General features: G+C 45.5%; 1 long non-coding RNA gene across 2 annotated transcripts; it reads right to left on the reverse strand.

Annotated features, from left to right (window-relative positions):
• Nucleotides 1-1,334: 1,334 nt before the first annotated feature.
• LOC120392607 lies at nucleotides 1,335-6,640 on the reverse strand. 2 transcript variants are annotated; one of them, XR_005591741.1, is made up of 3 exons: nucleotides 6,456-6,640; nucleotides 3,491-3,771; nucleotides 1,335-1,636 (listed from the first exon to the last, which is right to left on the reverse strand). It is a non-coding gene; the product is annotated as an uncharacterized LOC120392607 (long non-coding RNA). The 2 variants fall into 2 exon arrangements; XR_005591740.1 differs by lacking the exon at nucleotides 1,335-1,636 and having other exon boundaries at nucleotides 3,236-3,771.
• Between the last annotated feature and the right edge of the window lie 13,974 nt (nucleotides 6,641-20,614).

Consider the following 20,614-nt stretch of genomic DNA (forward strand, 5'->3'; position numbering starts at 1 on the left):
GTGGTGTTAAGAAAAAGTGCTGTGCCTTCTGTTCAGGTGATCTGACTCCTGAGTGCGTTCTAAACATTACCGCTGAAGGTTAGTAATATTGAGTTCAGAAGGAGAGTTTTTGAATGCCACTCAGTGTTTATATTGGCCTGGACTCAAAAAAGCACTTGGAAAAGCAAAAGTTTCCAGTTAAAGAAGGTGGGGCTCTGCAAGGGAAGGAACTGTTATTTCCTGTACTTGATGCAAGGGGTGCAGCCAAATTCAAAATATGAGGCCAGACAGATAGATAGATACTGAGATTCTTGGTGAACAAAGGTCACAAGTGTGACAACAGTGAGACCCTCCCACTCTTGTCCAGCACCCCTATATTCTCATCATTTACCTAGGGACAAGCCAGACATTGGTGAGAGCATCGGCTAAAAGACCAGGCTTTTCGGTACCACAGTGAGGTGTGAAGCCTGTGGTCAGAAACTCTCCCAAGTTTCCTCCTGGTTTGGAGGGGTGGGGGGCTGAGTGACAATTTTTCTGCAGCCCAGCTGATATTGGGAAAAGGGTGTGGAATCAAGTACATCCTATGGGGACAGTAAAGAAGCGCTATTGTCCACAACAGTGGGAAAGGTCAGGTCTCTTCTTCTGGGACAGTTGAGAAGGGCAATTTCTATCCTGCCGAAAGCTGGGACTGTTTCAGAGTTTGTCTTTTTTATGCAGGTGACATTTTTATGCAGGTTGATATTTACAACATCAAAACGCCTATAGCTGTTCAAGGCATAACCATTGCTTCCCAAAGGGCAGTATCAACAACTCCTTCTGACCCCTAGAGCTAGATCTGCCAGTCCAGCTGAGCTGTGTTCAGTGCAGGGCCAGAGACAATTAGGGTCAGAGGCTAGGTAAGCCACTTTTATATCTACTCCCTAATCCTGGGGCCTGGTCTGGTCCAGAGTGCTAGCTGCCTCAAGAGACCATTCTTGCAGCTGATAGTATTGGGGGGACATGGGGCTACCCCAGTCACACCCTCTTTCACCTAAGAGCCTAGCAGGGGGCAGGAAATGTGGGGTTAGAGTTATATGAAACCTAGGAATTATCTCCACTAGATTTTATCAGCCAGGTGGAACATGGGTCTAATTTGCATGTAGTATCCTAAGATGCACAAGCCTCTCCAAAACTCCACTGCATAAAAGGAGGCCAAAACTCAAACAGAGAAGATCTCACATTTGTCTCCTCCAAGACACAGACACACTGAAAGCCTAGTCTAGGGCTGGGTGATCTTATTCCCCACAGTAAACTGTGGCGAGATAAAGTGGACTCTGCTAAAGCATACAAGCAGCAAGGTTCCATCAAGCCATTCGTCACCCTGAGCATTTCCACTGTAGTTTATTGAGAATGTAATGGCTGCCTCGGTTCTCTTGCTGTGGCTGCTGTAGGCTAGTAGGGTGACTTGTGCGTTGGCCCTTCACACGAAACAGAAGTCCTTCTCTTCTGGCACAAAAGCCAATCAAAAACAGGCCTTCCACAAACATGCCCTTCGTTCCTCATTTGAAGGGCCTCAGTAGTCTCTCCTATCTCAGGAGAGAGGTTCTTCTTGTCGCCTTGGAACATGGATCAAACCTTCACATTCTCCAGGCCACAGCGTCACTTTTTCCACACCAGTCTAGGTGACACCACAAATGAGCCCAGGCCCTCCCTCTACTCCAGGGTCTGGCTCTGGGACCCTCCTGAACAGTAGCTGTCTAGGGTTGCCAACTTTCTAATCGCACAAAACTGAACACCATTGCCCCATCCCCTGCCCTGCCCCTTCTCCGAGACCCCATGCCTTGATCCCCCTTCCCTCTGTTGCTCACTCTCCCCAACCCTTACTCCCTCGCTCATTTTCACTGGGCTGGGGCAGGAGGTTGGGGTGCAGAAGAGGGTGAGGGCTCCAGCTGGGGGTGTGGGCTCTGGGGTGGGGCCAGAAATGAGGAGCTCAGGGTGTGGGAGGCGGCACTGGGCTGGGGCAAGTGATTGGGGTGCAGGCTCTGGGGTGGGCCAGGGATGAGGGTTTTGGAGTGCAGGAGGGGGCCTCAGGGCTGAGGCAGGGAGTTGGGGTGCAGGAGGGGGTGCAAGGTGTGGGCTCTGGGAGGGAGTTTGGGTGCAGGAGGGGGCTCAGGAGGAGGTGTGGGGTGCAGACTGTGGGAGGGAGTTTGGGTGCAGGAGGGGGCACAAGGCTGGGGAAGGAGGTTGGGCTGCAGGAGGGGGTAAGGGGTGTGGGCTCCATACTGCGCTCACCTCGGACGACTCACCACAAGCAGTGATACATCCTTCAGCTCTGTGTGCTGCCTCTGCCCACAGGCCATGGGCAACAATATAATAGGCCAGGGAAGGCTTCCCTGGTGCTGCCACTGACCTGCCTCTGGCCCCGGCCCTTCCCCAAACCCCCACCACCTCCTCCACTCCACCCGCCGCCCCCCCAGGTCCCCACTGCTTGCTGCATCCCTCCTCCTCAGGATGCGGGAAATGAGGAAGGATGTGGACAGCCAGCGGACTGTGGAGGCTTGGCCAGGAACTGGGGCTGGCAGCTCGGCGGGGGGAGGAGGGACAGGGTCTCCAGGGGCAGAAGGAGATAGTGCTAGGGGGCTGGCAAGTCAAGGGGGCTGACAGCAGCAGCGGCTCAGCCCAGTGTGGCTGGGGTGGGTGGGCCAGGGCTCCTCCCATTGCGGGTGCCCCTCAGAGTCAGGGCTTCTCCTTTTATGGGGCAGGAGGGGTTTTTGGGGCTCAGGTGTGTGTGTGTGGGCGTCAGGTGGAAGGGGCAGCGCCAGCAGGCTAGCATCCTCAAAGCGGTGGTTCACCTGCTACCCATGCCGCAGGCACTGCCCCTGCAGCTCCCATTGGCCGTGGTTCCTGGCTAAAGGGAATTGCAGAGCCGGCACTTGGGGTGGGGGCAGTGCACAGAGCCCCCCCGGCCACGCCTCTGTCAAAGAGCCGGAGGGACACGTCGCTGCTTGCAGGAGCTGGGTAAGGAGCCTGTCAGCCCCAATCCAACTGGACTTTTAACAGTCAGCGGTGCTTTTTGGGTGTCGAAAACCAGACACTGGCAACCCTATAGCTTCCCTCTCAAACGATCAGTCTTGCTTCACAGGCAGAGATGGGGAAGAGGTGAGGGCTAAAGGGGTAGTTTGCCACAAAGCCCTCATTTGAGGGGCCCCTAAACCCATGGAATTTGAGTGCATGGCGTTGCAACCTGGTGCACAGGGCTACACATGTGCCACACAGATTTGGCCTGGACAATCCTTCATTTACCCGAGTGGCTCTGTGAACCAGCATGCCCAGTCACAACACCTGGAGCGGGGAGCTGAGCCCAGCCCCATGGGACAGGAGCCGCTACTGTGGGGTAAGTGCAGTGCAGGTTTGCTCTCCATCCTCACCCCAGGGCTTCTTATCACCCCAGCAATTGTTTGGAAGGGCAGAGGGCTCAGTTTCAGGGCCCCAGCAACCTCTGTGAAGCCCTAGTTGTGGGAATGCTTCTTACAATGCTTGTCTCTCTTTAAGGCCTTGTCCCTAGCAGTCCTCCATCAAGGCCCTCCCAGGTTCTGTTGCTGCTTCCCTCTGTTCAAGAACTCATTGGCAGTCTTATGTCAGACTCCTGGTCTCTCAAGAGCTCAGCTGACACACTGCGTTCCCTAGGCCCCTGCCACAGGCCTCTTCCATAGATCTTTGTTCCATACCACAGACTGTTCATTCACGGGGACTTCCTGAGTCGCCAAAACTAGTCCCCTGCCATCACAGGCAACCCCATCATATAATCTTGTTCTGAAATGTATCAAGCTCCAGTTTAGCCTCTTGTGCTTCTCCTTGCAGGCCTTGCTTCCAGCCTGTAGTTACATGACCCTCTGGAAATTACAATTTTCATGATCCAGAAAGAAAACCAGGTATAGGTGGAGGCTCGGTTTGAGCCTGAACCCTAGGTCCCCTTAAGGGCCCAGCCCAGCAGGGCCACCCAGAGGAGTCAGGGGGCCTGGGGCAAAGCGGGGGAGCTGTGGCGCTTGTACTCATCTGGCGGCGGTCTGGGTCTTCAGCAGCATTTTGGCAGCAGGGGGCCCTTCAGTCGCTCTGCTTCTTTGGCAGCACTGAAGGGCCCCTCACAGCTGAAATGCCGCCAAAGACCCAAACCGCCTCCAGCCCAGGGCTCGCAGGGCCCCTGTGGGGCCCGGGGCCTGGGGCAAATTGCCCCACTTGCCCCCCGCCCTGGGTGGCCCTGCAGCCCAGCCTGTGGAGAAGACTGCAGAAGTAACAATCCAGCAACCTGCCAAATCTTAGCATGGGAAATTCTCTCTTTTGGGAGTTGACTGGATGACTGGAGAAGTTGTAAATAAATGAATATCTCCTGAGCCTTCCGAATATGATGGATCCTGAGCTGGATACTAAAGTGTTAAGTCTGGAAATTTGCAGTGTTAGTTATGTTAAGGAACTACTCCCTGATCCACACAGATATTTATGTTCCTAGGAGCCTGAAGACTTTCATTGATCTCCTCCTACTCCCTTGCTACAGTCCATCACCAGAATCATGGTAGAATACTTACTGAACTATTCCCAGTGCTGTTTATTACTTTTTAGCATGTGGTTTATTTGCTAACTTTTCTGTAAAGATAAGGAAGTGTAGGGCTCAAGATCAGAGGTGACATGATTGGGGGTAACTCCCTTGGTTTCAGTAAAGTTATACATTAACTCTAAATCTGACCTGGACTCTTTTATGCTTCTAATGTGGTTTAGCTAACGCACATTTAAGAGCAAGTTCAATGAACAGAAATGTAACATGTTCTAATGAGGGAAGAGCTGATCAGGTAGGTCATAAGCCATTTGTAGGTCTTTGGAATATGTTGCTTTCCATTAAACAATTTCCAGTTGTGCTGCCCCAATTCCCCTCTTTGTACTGTCTAAGGATTAGATTTACACTAATGATTTCTCACCCTTTTATCAGGAAGGCGGGGTGGTTGTGTTTGATTTTATGTTAAATATGGAATTGCAGGTAGTTTGGAATGAGATGATTCTTGTTATCATGTGAAGCGAATCCTGCTCTGATTTGCTAGTTTTGTAAAGGGCCAAAATGCATAAGCAGAAAATAAGGAAAGTGCCAGACACGTTAGGCAGTTTCCCATCCCTCCCTATCACTTCTTCCTAGCTGCATTCAGGTATTGTTTATGTATGCCACAATCTTTTCATAGGTTAGTGAGCAAGACCCTCCCTTCTCCCTTAGTCTGTTTTATTTTCCTGTTGTACATTAGCTAACGGTGCTCAGTCCTTCTGCAGCTACTGAAGAGCAACAGGCCAGCAGGCTGCACTATTGCTCTCCATGTGCAGTTTCTGCAGCTGTTAATCTGTCTGCACATATGCTCCTACCTGGGAATTTCAAAGCAGGGGCACCATTTCAGATTTTGGTGGTTGGGCGGGGTGTGTGTCTGTGTGTAGGGGGGAAACAACTTTAACCATGATTCCAGAGGCTAGACTACAGACAAGTAGATTTAAAAAATAACCAAACACCACCACTGCCCTTCAGGCTAACTACTTTAAACCTTGTGGTACTGCAACAATTAGAATGATGCACATGAACAATATTTTAATCACACCCAAACTCAAAGATTGTTTCATAGTACCCCACAATCACTAGCACAGTAGCAAGTTTTTGACCAAATCACACTCCAGAAAGGCATCTAGTCTTCATTAGAAACATCAAGAGATGGAGAAATCATCACTTCCCTTGGTAGTTTGGAGGAAACTGATGCAGTGAGGGAAAGGGAATTGATCCCAAGGCCACACTTGTGAGTCTGTTTCAGAATACATATGCACAATGGAACTGCACTAAGTTGTACAAGCAACCTTCATTCTGGTGTTTTCTAACATTTAAAGGCCTAGTCTACACACAGTTCTTTGTACTTATATAACTACTTTGGGTAGAGATGCATTTGTTTATTTATTTTTACCTAAATAGTTGTCCCGACACAACTTCTCGTGTGGACACAGTTATATCTTTATAAAAGGGCCCTACACTGATATGATTTATTCCCCTCCCTGTACTGGAATAGCAATACTGATATAAAGCAGTACAATCCCCCTAGAATGAACACAGTCATATCAGTATATATTTATACTGATATGACTGTGTCCATACTAGGGGGATTGTACTGCTTGAGTGCTATTAGTAGAGCTCAAGCAGTACAACTTTTTAGTGTAAACACGCCCTATGCTCCCCAATACTCATGCTCCTTTAAACTGAATTCAAACAAAAAAGTCAGGCTCTTGTTAAGGGGGAAGAGAGATTGCCTGCCCACAGGAAAAAATGTGATACTTGGCCCTCAGATATTATAGTGATGGCCACCAACTGAAAAAGACAACTGAAAAAACCCTCCCACCTTAATCTAGGGTTTTCCGTGCCTAGAATTTGGCTGGCACTAGATGGCTCAGGCTGAAGAGGTACCAAACTTCTCTGAGGCTCTTACCTTCTCAACAGGGATGTCTGTTTTCTAGCAATATCAGTAGTGGGAAAGGAGAAAACTCCAAAGAGACAGCTCCTCACACTCATGTATGTGAACCTGAATTCTCTCTCAGTGCTCCAGGAGAGACCTTGAGAAGGAGCCTTGCTGCAAGAAAGCCATGGGGGTCTCTGAGATTGCCTCTGCCCTGCAGCCCTTTCCTACCTGGCCGTTGTCAGAGGCTCACTGTGAGGTCACCGCCTCCCGACCTCCTTTGACCAATAAGCTGAAGCCCTGCAAAAGGCCCTTGTGATATCACTGCCACACCCAGGCCTGCCCTGCAGGGCTAATGTCCTGGCTCTGGTCAGCCCCTAAGGATGTTTGAGCTGCTCCCCCTGTATAATCCCCAATCACTCATTGTTTGTTTTGGGGATCAAGCAGGCTACACATGAAGAAAATATCAGTGGCTGCTCAACGTACCACACTCAGTTTTTCATAGAATTGTTCACTTTTAAGGCCAGAAGAGACTGTTAGATCATCTAATCTGACCCTCCTGCACATCACTTTTCCAAAGCACAAATGATTGATTGAAATTCTAAATTTAGTAGAATTTCAGTGAACCTTAGGTTTATATTAAGGAGGTTAAAATATATTGTTCAAAATCTTTATCAGTAAGGTCAAAACTAAAAATAAAATAAGATGGACCATATTCTGTTCTTATTTACACAACTCCTAATTCAGAATAATGGTTGAAGCCCTTGCAATTACTCCAGATTTAGAGCAGCGCTAAGGAGAGCAGAATTTGCCCCCTTGTGTTTGTTAGTTGCAATTTAGATTGGAAACTGTGCTACAGATAGGGCACATTCTATTGAAGAATTCACTTAGCACAATTTACTTAAGTATTAAAGTGCACGTAATTACTAGAATTTACTTGATGATGTTTCTTTGTAAAACTTCTGTAAAGATTCAACCAACATTGCCTCCCAGTAACACTAGACCCTTGAGTAGGACCAACTGCAATGAATTAACTATGGAAAAAAGTCCATCTGTATGGAGATCATCCACAACAGAACCCTTTCATGGGAGTGTGTGTGGAGGGGCAGAAGCAAGCCGTTTTACAAGGGGGTACATAGATAGAACTTTAAACTGAGGGCTAGCTTCTTAAACACATACATCACAAGTTATCATCCAATACTTGTGTTTAGGTAAATGAAGGGGCATTCTGGAAGTAGCTCTTGCTCTTTTTGTTGTAACATTGGAGATGAAATTAGAACCTGAGGAGATCTGAAAAGAAGCCTCTCTGGATAATTCAGAACTACACCACTGTCTTGATGCTCAGCATCATTTACCCTCTCTGATCTTTTTCCTTTAATTTCTTTAGGGCACTGTCCTAGGCATTTTAGAAATAATGCTACATCATATCAGTAAAAGCACTGGTTTTTACTGACATGATGATTGCATGGCAGACAGCAATATACTCCAACAGAATGTGCCCCAGGGGCCATGGTGGGGGCAGAGAACCTGGCATAGATGACTTTTGCCTCCCAATACTGGGGGGGCACAACCTAAAGGTGAGGACATATGACTGCCCCACATATCTCCTCTGCCCAGCGATCCCCCCACCCTGTGTCCAGCCCTGGGGCCACCGCGCTCTCCCCGCCCCATATTACCTGCAGGGGGAGAAGGGGCTCTGTCCTTCTCCCACTGCGTCGCCCCCTGGCCAGTGTCCCCGGCATAGAATTGAAACGGGTGGTGGAGGAAACTGATGCAGTGAGGGAAAGGGCCTTGGGATCAATTCCCTTTCCCTCACTGCATCAGTTTCCTCCAAACTACCAAGGGAAGTGATGATTTCTCCATCTCTTGATGTTTCTAATGAAGACTAGATGCCTTTCTGGCGTGTGCTTTGGTCAAAAACTAGCTACTGTGCTAGTTTACAGCAGAAGCTGGTGATAGCTGAAAATCAACAGGCAAAACTGACCAAATAAGGGGAACTACTCAGAGCTAACTTACTGGAGTAGGTGAAAAGCCTGCTGTGTCTGACTTCAAAGAAAGTACAGAAAGCCTACCCAGCCTGTGCTAGGAGGCTGTAGAAGCACTGAGTCTGTCTTTCTGGAGCTTCTGTGGCCAGGCATGGAAGAAGTCACAGAAAGAAAGAAGTTACAGGATCTGACTCTGCTGGCTGCATAAATCAGGCAAATTCCTTTTAGCTTGTAAACCCTTCGAGGCAGGGACCGTCACTATGGACTTCACAATGGGTGGTGAAGCTGGTTGGGGCCCTTAGCCCAATAGACATGCTAATAAATAATAAACTCCAGTGACATCCACTGTGTAACCCTGGCATGAGTGGGATCAGATTCAGGCTCAGCAACAGAAAAAGCTTCAGAGATCATTCAGTCTAAATCCCAGTCAATGCAGGGTGTTCTCAGTGCCTTTTTTAGTGGTTGATGTCTTGCCTAGATTTAAAATCCCCATATGTTGGGACTTCTAAATCACTTCCCAAAGGAGATTATTGCTCAGTTTAATATCTCTCACTGTCAGGAAGATATTGTGAAATTTGTTTAAATTTCCCCTTAATCATAGAATATCAGGGTTGGAAGGGACCTCAGGAGGGCATCTAGTCCAATCCCCTGCTCAAAGCAGGACCAAACCCAACTAAATCATCCCATCCAGGGCTTTGTCAAGCCTGACCTTAAAAACCTCCAAGGAAGGAGATTCCACCACCTCCCTAGGTAACCCATTCCAGTGCTTCACCACCCTCCTAGTGAAAAAGTTTTTCCTAATGTCCAACCTAAACCTCCCCAACTGCAACTCAAGACCATTAATCCTTGTTCTGTCATCTGCTACCACTGAGACCTGTCTAGATCCATCCTCTTTGGAACCCCCTTTCAGGTAGTTGAAAGCAACTATCAAATCCTGCCTCATTCTTCTCTTCTGCAGACTAAATAATCCCAGTTCCCTCAGCCTCTCCTCATAAATCATGTGCTCCAGCCCCCTAATCATTTTTGTTGCTCTCCGCTGGACTCTTTCCAATTTCTCCACATCCTTCTTGTAGGGTGGGGCCCAAAACTGGACACACTACTCCAGATGAGGCCTCACCAATGCCGAATAGAGGGGAATGATCTGCTGGCAGTGCCCCTACTCATACAGCCCAAAATGCCATTAGCCTTCTTGGCAACAAGGGCACACTGTTGACTCATATCCAGCTTCTCGTGCATTGTAACCCCATTTTTTTCTGCAGAACTGCTGCCTAGCCACTCGGTCCCTAGTCTGTAGCAGTGCATCGGATTCTTCTTTCCTAAGTGCAAGACTCTGCACTTGTCCTTATTGATCCTCATCAGGTTTCTTTTGGCCCAATCCTCTAATTTGTCTAGGCCCCTCTGTATCCTATCCCTACCCTCCAGCGTATCTACCACTTCTCCCAGTTTAGTGTCATCTGCAAACTTGCTGAGGGTGCAATCCATGCCATCCTCCAGATCATTAATAAAGATATTGAACAAAACCGGCCCCGGACCAACCCTTGGGGCACTCTGTTCGATACCAGATGCCAACTAGACATGGAGCCATTGATCACTACCCGTTGAGCCCGACGATCTAGACAGCTTTCTATACACCTTATAGTCCAATCATCTAGCCCATACTTCTTTAACTTGCTGGCAAGAATACTGTGGGAGACCATATCAAAAGCTTTGCTAAAGTCAAGGAATAACATGTCCACTGCTTTCCCTCATCCACAATTATATCCCCATGTATCACTCTTGGTAATTCATCCTAAAAACCAAACTGGTGTGTGAACATGGCATCTAGCACTGCAAAAGAACTAACAAAATGCCACTTTTAATTGTGAACTTTATTTTCCGGTACAATTCAGTTTATATAGCACAGGAAAAGTTTCAAGAAAAAGGGTGCAGGTTGGCTTTAAGGACGCTTTCTATTGTTTTAATCTTTTCCTCTTGCATTAAATAGGAAAACCTGGGGAAAATAGTTTGTGACTGGGACCCAATCTTGCATTCCTTGTGCATCTGCACATTTCCATATCTTGAAGTTAGAGGACCCATTAAATCAAAGTTCAGGATACATAAGAAAGGCAGAATCGGTTCCCTCAAGGATAAACAGTATTATGCTGCAGTTCACTTTATCCTTCCCAACTAAAGAATGCTTGTTGCAAGATACACAAGTAATCTCACTAGCACAAATACAATAGATAACTTTGTTTGACAAACATGTGCATTAAACCCACAACTATTTTTTCCTCATATGAAGAATTCACAAAACCAGTGTTTATTTCCATATAAAACTGTTTAATCTGGAAACAATTTGCAGTTAAGTAATAATGATCTTATGTTTACATAGAAACTTTCATCAAGCTGGAAAACAAAATGCTTTGCAAACCATCCCTAGATTTCAAGCTGGATCATCTAGTCTGTCCTCCTATTCCAGGGAATTTTACTAATTGATTTCTGCATCAAGTCCCAAAACTTGTGGCTGAGAAAGAAAATCTCTTTTACAAAGATATCCAGTTTTGATTTAAAACTCCAAGTGATAGAGAATCCTTGGTAAAATTGTCCAATGGTGGATTAGCCTCACTATTGAACATTTTTTTGCCTTATTTGTCTTGCTTCAACTTCCAACTACTGGAACTTGTTAAGTCTTTGTCTGCTAGAGTAAAGAGCTCCCTAGTATTGACCATCTGTTCTCAGACCTTGAGCTAGTCATCCATTAACGTCCTCAAGTCTTTCTGTATTAGCTACTTGCATACATGACATGCTGGAGTTTTGCTTTTAAGGCACAGCCCTGGGACGAGCACTAGAGAGATTGTGCACAAGAAGCAGCGCTAAGAATATGCAGACTGAAAGGTGCAGTCTATCTGCTGCATCCATTAGGATGGAGCAGATTGTGCCCCTGATGCAAAGGCCCTGCTCCATAGGCTAATGCAAAAGAAGGGACAAGGCCATGATCCCACCTTCTCCTTGCCCCCGTTTTGGGGAGGAAAGTAGAGTACACTGGTCCCTGCACAAATGCTGTGGCATAAGAACATAAGAACAGCCATACTGGATCAGACCAAAGGTCCATATAGCCCAGTATCCTGTCTTTCAACAATAGCCAATGCCAAATGCCCCAGAGGGAATGAACAGAACAGGTAATCAGCAAGTGATCCATCCCCTGTCACCCATTTCCAGTTTTTGGAGGGGATAGGGACACCATCCCTGCCTGTCCTGGTTAATAGCCATTGATGGACCTATCCTCCATGAACTTATCTAGTTCTTTTTTGAACCCTGTTATAAGCTTGGCCTTCACAACATCCTCTGGCAAGGAGTTCCATAGGTTGACTGTGTGTTGTGTGAAAAAATACTTCCTTTTGTTTGTTTTAAACCTGCTGCCTATTAATTTCATTTGGTGACCCTTAGTTCTTCTGTTATGAGGAGTAAATAACACATTCTTATTTACTTTCTCCACATCAGTCATGATTTTATAGACCTGTATCATATCCCCCCCTTAGTTGTCTCTTTTCCAAGCTGAAAAGTCCCAGTCTTATTAATTGCTCCTCATATGACAGCTGTTCCATACCCCTAATCATTTTTGTTGCCCTTTTCTGAACCTTTTCCAATTCCAATACATCTTTTTTGAGATTGGGCGACCACATCTGCATGTAGTATTCAAGATGTGGGCGTACCGTGGATTTATATAGAGGCAATATGATATTTTCTGTCTTATTATTTATCCCTTTCTTAATGATTCCCAACTTTCTATTCGCCTTTTTGACTGCTTCTGCACATTGAACGGATGTTTTCAGAGAACTATCCACAATGACTGCAAGAGCTCTTTCTTGAGTGGTAACAGCTAATTTAGACCCCATCATTTTATATGTATAGTTGAGATTATGTTTTCCAATGTGCATTACTTTCCATTTATCAACATTGAATTTCTTCTGCCATTTTGTTGCCCAGTCACCTAGTTTTGTGAGATCCTTTTGTAGCTCTTCGCAGACTGCTTGGGACTTAACTATTGAGTAGTTTTGTATCGTCTGCAAATTTTGCCATCTCACTGTTTACCCCTTTATCCAGATCATTTATGAATACGTTCAATAGGACTGGGCCCAGTACAGACCCCTGGGGGACACCACTATTTACTGCTCTCCATTGTGAAAACTGACCATTTATTCCTACTCTTTGTTTCTTATCTTTTAACCAGTTACCAATCCATGAGAGGGCCTTCCCTCTTATTCCATGGCAGCTTACTTTGCTTAAGCGCCTTTGGTGAGGGACCTTGTCAAAGGCTTTCTGAAAATCTAAGTACACTATATCTACTGGATTCCCCCTGTCCACATGCTTGTTGACACTCTCAAATAATTCTAGTAGATTGGTGAGGCGTGATTTCCCTTTACAAAAACCATGTGGGCCCTGTGTGGCCACACTGTTGGACCTATATCATCTGGCTCATTTGACCAGTCTGGGTGTTTTTTCTAGTGCCTTGCAAGTTGCTGGTCAGAAAAAGTGGTATAGCAGGTTGGTTTTTTTTGCTGTGTGTAGTGTGGCAGTATGCGCAGCTATCTTAACTACTGTCTGTGCACATAGCAGCTGGGAATGTGCTGCCCCATGCCCAGCTGGCATCTGGGTCCCTCTCTGCCAGGGGCAGGCACTAGCGAATGTGGCCACCGACCAGCTGGTTTTTCTGTACCTCAGAAGTGGTGACCCTAGTATAAACCCAAACCAGTGCAATTACTGTATATTTGTTCCTGCTAGCTACTGGATGGAATTACTACCTGCTCCCTTTATAGGATTATGTTGAACTCTAATAGCTTTAATACATAAAGAAAATAAATCTTAAGGCTGTAGCTACTATATCGTCTCCTTTCATTGAAGTGGTGAAGGCCTGTTTCTGTTCTCTGTCCCAACTGACAGTCTCCACAGTAGTGGTGTGAAGCATACCTAATGACCAGGAAGTCCCAAGTGGGTACAGAGGCATTACACTGCTGCCACAGCTCAGTGTCTTCTAGCATCATGCTGGGCATTGGCTCAGTGCTGATTAGCTTTTGGGGCTTGGAGGTGTTCCTGGACCGCTCTTTCTACTGTCCCAACATTAAAATAGTTAATTTTGGTTTGTGAGTTTTTGTAAGGGGACGCTGGACTCCACTGTCACAACCACTCCACAAGTGACAAAAAGAAACAAAACAGAAACTTTACACAACTTAAACAATCATTCATTTTGGAAAGGTTCCCTTTGTTTCCTGTTACAATCAATAAACTCCTTTGTTTAAAAAGATGCTTATAATATCACGTGTCTGTCTCGGGGGGGGGGGGAAATAAAGGAAGGACAGTCAGTTAAATGTTGGATTTTGTAACAGTCATGTTTGTAAGTTCAACCTTATAGAACAAACATAATAAAAGTGCGCAAGAGAAAAAAAAAGGTAAGGAAGAAATAGTGAATCTTCTGTCTGAGGCTCTCCTTTCCCCTGACACACTGCCAATCCTCCCTTGTACAGTGAGAGTCAGGGACACACACAAATTACTTTCACTTCTGCACCCTGTGTTCCTTTATGGTCTGGGATGGTACCTGGCTGACATGGTCTCATACCAAGGCAAAGCCACTAATGGCTTTTGTAGCTTTTCACATTAATTACTGTGTTTGTTGCCCCCAAACCTTTAAAGATTTTGAGTCAGACCCCAGAGTAGCATGTGAGGGGTTGAAAAACCCATGAGATTTAAACAATCCATTTTGCATTCTCTTTATCTGCCTTCTTGGTTTTGAGCCTTTTGGCTGCGCTGGTGTCACATTTTCATTCTTTTCTCCAGGACTAAGGGCTAGAAGTTTTGTTAAAAAAAAAAGAAAAAGAAAAGAAAAGAAAAGAAAAGAAAGAAATCTGAGAACCCCACATATTTTCATGATTCCAGGAGCTGGGGCTCCAAGAAAAACATCAGTTATCGTGAGACTCAGTCTCAAACCTTGAGAATTGGCAACACTGGCGATTGCAAAAAGGAGTTGCCAGCTCCTAAGTGGTCCAGCTTGGAGTCAAGTAGACAGGAGAAAAGGGGACAGAAAAGTAGCAAAATTAGACTGAATGAAGTAATATACCAGGAAAGAGGTAGCAGGAATCTTAAATCGTACCTTCAAGAGGTTGTTTAAGCTACAGCAGATCTGGTAGCCATGACAAGAGCTTGGAAAATAATGGATTTTTGGGTCACATGTAATGCTTTGGCCCCCAGTGAAACATTTTGATTTTGGGCATCTTTAACCTTTTAAAAAAATAAATAAAAGTGAAGGAAATTTGGAAACAAAAGGCTAGATTCACAAGGGACATAGGCACCATTCTTGAGAGAGAGAGATGAAGGGAGGAGACCCAGGTTCAAATCCCCACTGTGGAGCAGGAACTTGAACCCAGATCTCCTATATCCCTTTTGAATGCCCTTGCCACAGGGCTATAGAGGATAGCTCTCAAGCTTTGCTGTTGAAGCTGTTCTACTTTCTATAGCTAATTAAATATTCATGGGAGCAGGTGGAGTGGATCTTTGGTTTCTCCCCTGATTTGGGCCCTAATCACTGGGCTATAGAGTCATTCTCTCTGATGCTGTCTCAATGAATATTTAATTTATACAAACCAGAAGAGCTTCAACAGGAGAGACTGAGAGACAGAGCCCCCTCCTCAGAATATCCCAAAGCCTGGTGATTAGGGCACTCACCTGGGATATGGAAACCTGGGTTCAAGTCCCTACTCTAGAGTGGGAATTTGAACCTGAGTCTCCTACATCTCAGATGTGTGCCCCAACCATTGGGCTGCTAGGGGGGAAATACCACCCCAATCCTAGTACTGAGAATAGCATATAAATCCCCTTGGGATGCTGCCTTAAAAAAAAAAGTTTAATTTTGACAATGCTGAAATTGACTGTCTTGACATTTCCAAAAGCTTTTTTTTGGCCAAAACAGTTCATCAAAATTGACACAAATTGTTTCAGTTAACCCAAATCTGCATTATTCAGTGAAAACAAGTTTTGCCTGGAATTTTTTTGCCTACCTCTAGTAACCTGACAGCCACACTAATCTCTGTCTGGCTTCTGAGTGGGTCCATCTGAGGCCTGAAAGAATTCCTCAAAGGGCACTGGATGAGGAATGCCCCACAAGTATCTAGAAGGGATGATCAATCATCACTGCCTCAAAGTAGCACATCAAAATGATTTCAGGTATCCTAGTCCATCATGCCAAACTGTGAGTTCATACAAGTGCTTGCAGATCATCTAACCATCACATTTGAGTGCAAACATACTAAATTCATACTAAACTCAACAGGTAGTGATCAATGGCTCGATGTCTAGTTGGCAGCTGGCATAAAGCGGAGTGCCCCAGGGGTCGGTCCTGGGGCCGGTTTTGTTCAACATCTTCATTAATGATCTGGATGATGGGATGGATTACACCCTCAGCAAGTTCGCAGATGACACTAAGCTCGGGGGAGAAGTAGATATGCTGGAGAGTAGGGATAGGGCCAAGAGTGACCTAGACAAGTTGGAGGATTGGGCCAAAAGAAACCTGATGAGGTTCAACAGGGACAAGTGCAGAGTCCTGCACTTAGGATGGAAGAATCCCATGTACTGCTACAGGCTGGGGACTGACTGGCTAAGCGGCAGTTCTGCAGAAAAGGGCCTGGGGATTACAGTGGATGAGAAACTGGATACGAGTCAGCAGTGTGCCTTTGTTACCAAGAAGGCTAATGGCATATTGGGCTGCATTAGTAGGAGCATTGCCAGCAGATTGAAGGAAGTGATTATTCCCCTCTATTAGGCCACATCTGGAGTATTACATCCAGTTTTGCCTCCCCGCCCCACTACAGAAAGGAGGTGGACAGATTGGAGAGATTCCAGCGGAGGGCAACAAAAATGATTAGGGGGCTGGGGCACATGACTTATGAGGAGAGGCTGAGGGAACTGGGCTTATTTAGTCTGCAGAAGAGAAGAGTGTGTGTGTGGGGGGGGGGGGCGGGGAGATTTGATAGCAGCCTTCAACTACCTGAAGGAGGGTTCCAAAGAGGATGGAGTTCGGCTGTTCTCAGTGGTGGCAGATGACAGAACAAGGAGCAATCATCTCAAGTTGCATTGGGGAAGATCTAGGTTGGATATAAGGAAAAACTATTTCACTAGGATGGTGGTGAAGCACTGGAATGAGTTACCTAGGGAGGTGGTGTACTCTCCATCCTTGAAGGTTTTTAAGGCCCGGCTTGACAATGGGATGATTTAGATGGGGTCGTCCTGCTCTGAGTAGGGGGTTGGACTAGATGACTTCCTGAGGCCTCTTCCAACCCTAATCTTCTATGATTCTAAATTAACACAACTTCTTTGACTTCATTTGTCCTTTCAACAATTTTACATAACATATTACAGTTCAAACTGACGTACAGTGTCCATTCACAGGTGTCCCTAACCTCAGTTTACCAGCAGCTGGGAATGGGTGACGGGATGGATCACTTACCAGTTCTGTTCATTCCCTCTGGGCACCTTGCACTGGTCACTGTCAGAAGACAGAATACTGGGCTAGATGGGGACCCAATATGGCTATTCTTATGTTCTGATTCATCCAATTTAACTAAGCAAAACTAGGATTTTTTAAAAATCATGCATTTTAAAACAATATGATTCCATGGAAAAAGTCCACATCTTAAACTGCCAGCACCACTTAATGTACCATTTGGACTATTCTGAGAGGTCTCCAATCCAAATTCTAGCCTGGCCTGACTCTGCTTGGTTCATCATCAGCTTCAGCACTGATGAATGTACAGCCACAGGCCAGTAATGGGAAAAAAGCAGTGCTGAATTCTCAAATAAAATAAATCTATATCTACCACAGTCTATATCCCCCCCGCCCCAACTCTGTAATAAAGTTTACAGAAGAACCACAAGAAGATTTTGCCAGAACAGACTAAACACACCCTCATATGAAGTGAAGGAAGAGAACTCAAATTATCACCAGTAAATATATTAACACTAGACCTCTGAGCACGCCTCTGTGAAAAATTCACACGACTGATGTGAAAGGAACAGTATGTCTTAGAATGTGTGACCACATACATTACAACAGCTTCTGTGAACTCCTAGAACTGGTCAATTTGTCCTGCTCGTTAACAACTCTGGACCTCTATGAGCACCTGTGTGAAAGTGTTCCGGCTCCGTGTAAAAGAGAACAGCATATTTTACAACATTCTCCACATACATTACAGAGGCACCTGCTAATTCAGAAGTAATTCTATGGTTCTTATTGCTTTGTTGCAGTCATACCTAGATAGTATGCAATTCCTGTACAGAATATTACCCAAGCGCTATATGTGCTAAGATTTAGGAGTGGTGATTCTCACCCTTTTTCATTCTGTGGAGCACTTTAAGCGAGCTCCTGTTATGGAAATGCCTCTGTGACAGATATAGCAATTTCCTGTATAAACTTGATTGAATTAAGTTAAACCTCATTGCATTAAGTTTAAATATTTTAGGAGTTCATTGTATTAAAAATGGAAACATTTATGTATTATAGTGGGAATTGTATGTAATGTCTCTAGGGAACTGTTAAGTCTCTGGGAAGTGTTATGAACTTCAAAAGGACTATTTGAAACAATGTGAACTTTTAAAGTTAAATGGGTTTCCTAGGAAACATGGGGGGGGGTGGGGGTGGAATGCAAATTCCCCATTTCCAGCCCCAATCTTTTGAAGCTATGGCTTGAGGAGAAAGCCATTGTCTGACTGATTACCTATTCATGTCTGTAGTGATCAAAGACACAAACTGTATAGGAGAGAAAAATCAGATATATGGATGTGCTTGTTCTGAGCTAACAACTCTAGTGAATTTGTGACCACAGAAAATCTCAAGATCGGGTTTGAAGGACTATTCACCTGCCCAAGCCCTTGCTGGAGCCCAGGTGATCTCTGGTAAGCTTATTAGCATGCATGCAGATGCTATTATTGTTTTTAATATGTTTTCTCTACAGTGCTTTCACCTTAAGGATACATGTGCTGGCTTAGAAACAGCTGTGTGGTAACTTGACTGTGAACAAGTACACTGTTTATAGCCTTTGAGAAAGGAAGGCAAAGCAGGCCTGCTGAGGCAGTCTGACTTGTTGGGAAATTCACAGCGTAGGCAGGGAACTCTGCAGCCTGGAAATATCCCAGTCAGGTAGCAGAAAGATGTGTGTCTGCACCCAAGAGAGCTGATGGCAGAGGAACCAGAAGCCTAAGAGGAGATGCCCTTGATGGAACCATGGAGACGGAATATAGGTGCAGCTGCCATGAACTGTGATAGCCTCCTGACCCAATACCTTACCTTACCACTGCTTGGTTCTCAGAACAGTTCATTCTGCAGAGCAGCGGGAAGGAGCGCATGGACCAAAATTTGTAAGCAACTGATTGAGTTTGATTTATAGTGGTAATAAATTGCCACTACCCTGTGAGTTCGTATGGCCTTGTACCTGGGAGCATCCCTTCCAGTTCATCCCTCCTTGAAGACAGTTATGAAGCTTTTTGTCTTTGACCATACAGGATAGGGTTGACTGCACCTGTCATTCCTGACAGAATCAGATGGTCCCACTGGAGACTTGCTACATAACCTTCTTTGTCATTAGTTATGTCAGTGGTCTCCAGGATTGTTGCTTGGTGTGTTCTTCCTGTAGGATGACAGTTAGGGCTCAGGCCTCTGCCAGCCCCTAATGTGATTAACCATCCCTAATCACAATTCCTCAGGCCCTGCATTGCGAGTGTATGCTGCTCCCTAAGCTCATAGGTTCCAAGTCCAGAAGGGACCATTGTGATCATCTAGTCTGAAAGCCTATATAATACAGGCCATAGAACTTCCACAAAGTAATTACCAGAGAACATCTTTTAGCAAAATATCCAATCTTAATTTTAAAATTGCCAGTGGATGAAGAATCCACCAGAGCTCTTGGTAAATTGTTTCAATTAATTACCCTCATTGTTAAAATTACACCTTATTTCCAGTCTGAATTTGTTTAGCTTCAACTTCCAGCCTTCGGATCATATTATATCTTTCTCTGCTACATTGAAGAACCTATTATCAAATATTTGTTCCCCATGTAGGTACTTCTATTGTATAGTCAAATCCTCAACATTCTCTTGTTAAGCTAAATAGATTGAGCTCCTTGAATATATCACTGTAGGGCATGTTTTCCAATCCTTTAAATCATTCTTGTGGCTCTCCTCTCCTGAACCCTCTCGAGTTTTTGAACATCCTTGAATTGTGGACACCAGAACTGGACACAGCATTCCAGCAGCAGTCACACCAGCGACGAAGGTAAAATAACCTTTCTACTGTTACTTGATATTCCCGTTTATGCATCTGTGTTCAGCTGATTATCCGCCACAACCTCCAAATCTTTTTCAGAGTCACTATTCCTTGCCCAGTAAGCATGGCCTACATCCTTTGTTCCTAGATGTATACATTTACCTTTAGCTCATTTCAGAGCTATTCTCCTTTGAAGTAGTGTCTAAATCCAATGTCCTGCTCCTCTCAAGGCCATCTAGTTGCCACATTTTGACCCTTTCAAAGATGCTTGAACGCCTACATCCTTTGGCCTACCATCTGACCCTTCTTCATCAATCTTATCCATACTATCTTAGTGTCTGGGCCCTCTTAATGCAGCAACCCCATTAACCACTGCTGCTTCCTCAAGGAAGGTATTGAGATGTGCTGACCAGCTATGGGCACTTCCTGGTATAGTAGTTTGGTTTTAGCTAGCTGCTCCTTTCAGCCCTCTTCAGTTTTCTTCACAGTGCCTGAGGGTCTTCTTCCCCCTATCCCTGTTGCCTCTCATGTCCCCTGTTCACTCAGAGCCTCAATAACTGGCCTGCTCTCCAGTTTCTTTTGCACTCCATCAGCCTGAATGTAGCAGATGGGCTCCTTCAGCTCACCTCCAGTCCCTTTAGGACTCTACATTTTAGCATCATTGTCTCATGCAGTTCCTCTGCAGTTCTTTAAATGGCAGCTCTCATTTGGTTCTTCCCAGTCCTTACTCCTCTTCTGACCACTGAACTGCTGCTCCCAGCCATGAATCTTCTGAAGGCCTGGAAGGTCTTTTTGTAAGTTCACAGTGCAACATGGCCTGGGCTGTTTCCCAGCTCTTCCTCCCTAGGCTACTTATTGCTGGCTTCCTCCAGTGGTCTAGAGCTCTGTCCGTGCCTTGGCTTTATGCTCACTATGTACTGGTT

Source organism: Mauremys reevesii, linkage group 1, assembly GCF_016161935.1.
Source record: "Mauremys reevesii isolate NIE-2019 linkage group 1, ASM1616193v1, whole genome shotgun sequence".
NCBI lineage: Eukaryota > Metazoa > Chordata > Testudines > Geoemydidae > Mauremys > Mauremys reevesii.